Source organism: Cannabis sativa, chromosome 7 (genome assembly GCF_029168945.1).
Source record: "Cannabis sativa cultivar Pink pepper isolate KNU-18-1 chromosome 7, ASM2916894v1, whole genome shotgun sequence".
Lineage (NCBI taxonomy): Eukaryota > Viridiplantae > Streptophyta > Magnoliopsida > Rosales > Cannabaceae > Cannabis > Cannabis sativa.
This window is the reverse complement of record NC_083607.1, coordinates 55,761,837-55,766,912: the sequence shown is the minus strand read 5'-3', so window position 1 is coordinate 55,766,912 and position 5,076 is coordinate 55,761,837. Positions and strand designations below refer to the sequence as shown.

Here is a 5,076-nt window from a genome sequence, read left to right as displayed (position 1 = left end):
GACATGAGATTGATTGAAGTAAGGCTTAAATATTGAGAAAATATAATCATGCTTTGATTATAGCCTGGAATATATTTTATGAGGATTTATAAGCGTCACATAAATGTTGCAACAAAAGGTTATTTATTTGGAGCTCCTAATGTAGTGAGAATTTGAAATAAGCCTTATCTAAAAATTCTAGAAGAATTTAATACATGTCTTAAGTGATATAAATTCAAAGTCGCGCGCACTATATGACAAAGATCTTTGTATGAAATAAAGACATGTAAGTAAATTATTGTTTGAAAAATACGTATGGTTGTCTATGCAATATAAATACGTAAATTATACGTTGTGATAGACTCTTGAAGAGTTTTTGATTAATTGAAGAACAAACTTTTATTTCTTTTGTATTTCGAGAAATATTAATGTATAAAGTTTGTTCATTAGTATTGATGTCCTGAAGTACTTCATATGTATCAAGAATTATAGATATATGATCATTTGATATGGAAATTAAGATCATACAACAAGATGGAACAAATATATGGTCTTTGTAACGCCCCGATTTCCCGAGACGTCACACTAGCTAGTGCGTTTAAAACCATTTAAGATAAAGACAATAAAAGACTTCTTTAATAAATAAAAAAATAACTAAGCATGAGATCTCATTATTTTTAAAACAAAACATTTATTTATTCATAACTTTAAAATATAAAGCCTTACAAAAACTATTTGAATCATAATCTTAAATGAAATATTTTTAAACCAAAACATCGTGACAATCCCCTAACATGTAATCCATGCCTCGAGCTCGCCACCCTCACTGTATAGTTTTGCCTTTACCTGCACACAGAGTACCCGTGAGCTAACGCCCAGTAAGAAGAGCTATGTAGGACATAACCCCCCAACTAGATAACATAGTCATAAGTATAACAATATCACAACATCAAATCAATTCATACCATACTTGCATACATATAACAACATGTCATATCACACATTATTCTCACATACAATACAACATCATATCACAGTGTAATCTTAATGCATGCGATACTCACACACATAACATATAGTATCTTATCGCACATTGTCCTCATATACGATAATCTACTCCCACTCATGTTGATCAGACATGAAGTGTAACTTGCCCTGCCTTGTGCTGTTCTCACACTCGGCATCCAATAGGGAAATCCCTTATCACAAGTTGTACTCACCCATGATAGGATAACCTGCAAGTAAACCCATACAAGCAGCCAAAAATATATCCTGTAGTGCTATGCTCACACCAGCAGCAGAAAACCTATCTTATAAGTGCTATTCTCACACAATCAGTTAAAAGCCTTTTCACTATCACACACTAACAACATTAGCATAAAACAACAATCTACCATAGAATAAAACATGCAAATACAAACCCATAATACAAACTTGTATGTTTCAACATACACCCTGTGCACAGATGTCCACTCTTCTTACCTCAGTTGCTAAGTATATCCTTTTCTCTCCCTCGAACCTCTTGCCGAGTTTCTTTGTTGAGAACAAGATCCTAAATCCAATAACACAATAACACTTAAAATATATTCAAGCATAACCTAAGATTAACAATGAAATCTTACGTCAAACTACACAACACGTAGGTTAATTTCACTTGCATGACACACTAAACACAATCATTTATCACTATGATTCACACCAACACATATAATGTACTAAAACGAACATTTTTAACGTAAAATATGAACTCATACACACACTCTTTACGTGAAACCTCACTAAAATACCATTTATTAACAAAATATACAAATATGTAATTATTTACCAAAATCAGAAGCTAGCATATATCTTAATCATTTATACAGATTATAAAACATATTTAATCTATCAAGAAACACGTACAATTTATTATCCATATTTATGTACTAATTTACACTTAAAACTGTATATAAAATACTAATTATTTAAATAAATAAAATAACAAAACATCTCAACCTAGTCTTAAATTTATTTCATAGACTAGAATTATATTGTAACATCATATTCACAGTTCCCAAACAGTGAACACAATTTTTAATATTTACTTTATCTAAAACTCAATTAAATAGTTAATTAGTCACAAATAATTATAATAAATACCTACAGCAACTAATAAATTATAAGAACCTTTTTATTTTGTACCATAGATAGTAAATAGCACTACAAAAATACATTTTACTGTTTTAGCATCACTTAACTATTTTTCATAATTAACTTAAGCATTAATTAAGTAAATTCATGAAAAATACCAAAATTGATTAAAAACCGAATCTAACTCTTCTAATACACTTTATAATCTGTAATAAGTCATAAATAATTTTCTTTGAATTTTCTAAGCAAACTAGGTATTTTTCATAATTAAAATAAGAAATAACATCAATAATTCATGAAAAATACATAATCACCTGAAAATTCAATCTACCAATTTTATAACAGTTTATATATCATAGTCCATCATATAAAATAAATCTAGATTTTTATGAGCAACCTAAGTATTTTTCATAATTAATTTAATAAATAACATAAATAATTCATGAAAAATACAAAATCGATCAAAAATCTAATCTATCAATTTCTAACATTTTATAATCCATATTAAGCCATATAAAATTATTCTAGAATTTTCTGGGAAGCCTAGCTATTTTTCATAATTAATTTATAAAATAAATCAATTAATTCATAATAAATAAAATAATTGCAAGAAAATTCTAAACCTTCATAGCAGACCTAGAAATACCTAAGTAAGATCAAAAATCCAAGAAAATCCAAATAATAAACCTCAGAAGGTGTTGATCGGAGCTTCGCCGGAGTTACGCCGGCGAGCCCTTCTTCTCCGGCGACGGCGAGCCTCCAACTTCTTATACAATTGCTTTTCACGCATTATTTTGATTGGAAAAGCTTCCTACAGTGCTTAGAACCTCAAGCCGACCATAAATCACCAAATAATACGGTCCAACATCGTTGTCTTCTTCGTTGCCGGTGTACCTTTAAAAATGGAGTCCAACAATGGCAATTTTCGTTCAGGGCTTTAAAGCTTTGATTCTCCACGTCAAAACAGATTCTTGGGGTCCTATAAGCTTAAACACAATGTTCTTTAAACCCAGAAATGGTTCAAGTACGTTTAAATTCGATATTGCTCAAGAACATGCTTGAATGTGCATGAAAATGGTGGATTTCGAAACCTCTGCTCTTAGCCCGTTTGGGCATGACTATTAGCTTCCTTAGATTGTAGAAAAGCTACTCAAAACGATCAAACAAACCCAGAAACTCTCTAAGTGTTTCAAGATCAAAATTTCTCTTTCTCTCTCTAAGTTTCATGTAAATCTATATCGGTCTCTCTCGCTCTCTTTCCAGGACTTCTTCACCTACGAATTTTTTTGGGTCTTTAGGCTTCAAAATAATCGTATAAAAGATCGTAACAAACTCATTTTGTGGAACGATTCATAGTTCCACAATTATCGGGATTTTGTTACGGATGTTACTAATACTTATTATAATAATAAAATATGTAACAATTACACCATTCTATAACAATATTATTAATATTACTATATTATATCTCTAATAAAATGACAACAATAATATAACAAATATATTACACCATAATATAAAATAAATTCACATAATTATTATTGTTATACCCACAATAATAATATGCACAAAATAAATAATTAAATTATCACAAGTATTTAATTATTTACTCAACATTCTCATATGTTTAATAAATTTTCTTAATATGCAAATTAACAAAGTACCGACAAAAGGAAAAAAATTACAAAATTACCCTTTCAAGAAAGAGGATATTACAATTATCCCCTACTTGAAGAAATTTCGTCCTCGAAATTTACTTTTACATTTTCAGTCCACACAACTGTTCCTCTCAAATTATGAATTCCATCATCGAAATTATCTAATTCAATGCAATCAATAGACTACCTGATTCTATGTTTTGTAGCATAATAATTAAGAATGTAGCCCTACACATAATGATCCAATATATCGTCAACAACTGATGTCATTCATACAGACCATATGTCTTCTATAAATTACATGAACTGCATGTAAGCTAAAGATTGTAAAAGGTATCCTTACACATGCGAACTAGCCAACATCTAGCCTTAGAAGCTCACAAGTTAACATACTCTCATGAATGAGCTACATGCATATCACTATAAAAGAAACATTTACTAATTCATCCAACTAATGAAATAGGAATAAAATTTATTATCAAAATCACTCTCTCTAAGAATAACATAAGGACAAAAATCGCTTAATTTGATTCTCATATATATATATATATATTTTACTCGCTTAATCTTTTCTTCTATTATAACCTTAATGATTAGATTTCCCCTTTGATCCAAAATTTAACTTAGTTATTTCTAATAAAATAATAGAGCTTAAAATTATCTATACATTAACACTTAAATAAAAAAAAAATATATATATATCAAACTTAAGAACGTACCAATAACTATATAAGCCTAATTTATTAAACCTGAAACATACAATCTCGTTAGAAATGCTAATATAACGACTAAACTTGTTTTTATCATGTCATACTCTATTTAATCACAATTCTCTTTGAGATACACTCTTAAACTCCTAATTTATGAAAATAAGTATAACCTATCAAAATCAAACTTAATTTACGTAATATAGCTACACCTTGAAACAATTTTTTTTTTTTTTTTCAAAAGCTATCCCATTGATATAATCCTATCGATGAAATACTAAGACCTATTCTTCTAAACACAAAGAAAATTTTTAATCACACTAAATTCGTACACCCAAGATGTAACGTAGCATAAAACATGCAAAACTAACATGAACCGATTAACTAAAACTTACAGTACAGTGAGTCGAGGTCGTCTCGTGGCAATGAACTTTACATGTTAGGGCTAACCACATTCTTTAGGACCGTATTGCTCTGATACCATATTGTAACGCCCCGATTTCCCGAGACGTCACACTAGCTAGTGCGTTTAAAACCATTTAAGATAAAGACAATAAAAGACTTCTTTAATAAATAAAAAAATAACTAAGCATGAGATCTCA

At 29.4% G+C, this 5,076-nt stretch overlaps 1 long non-coding RNA gene across 1 annotated transcript; it reads right to left on the bottom strand.

The window, feature by feature from the left end:
- Positions 1–650: 650 nt before the first annotated feature.
- LOC133029238 (uncharacterized) lies at positions 651–1,727 on the bottom strand. Its single transcript, XR_009683387.1, has 2 exons — positions 1,462–1,727; positions 651–825 (listed from the first exon to the last, which is right to left on the bottom strand). It is a non-coding gene; the product is annotated as an uncharacterized LOC133029238 (long non-coding RNA).
- Between the last annotated feature and the right edge of the window lie 3,349 nt (positions 1,728–5,076).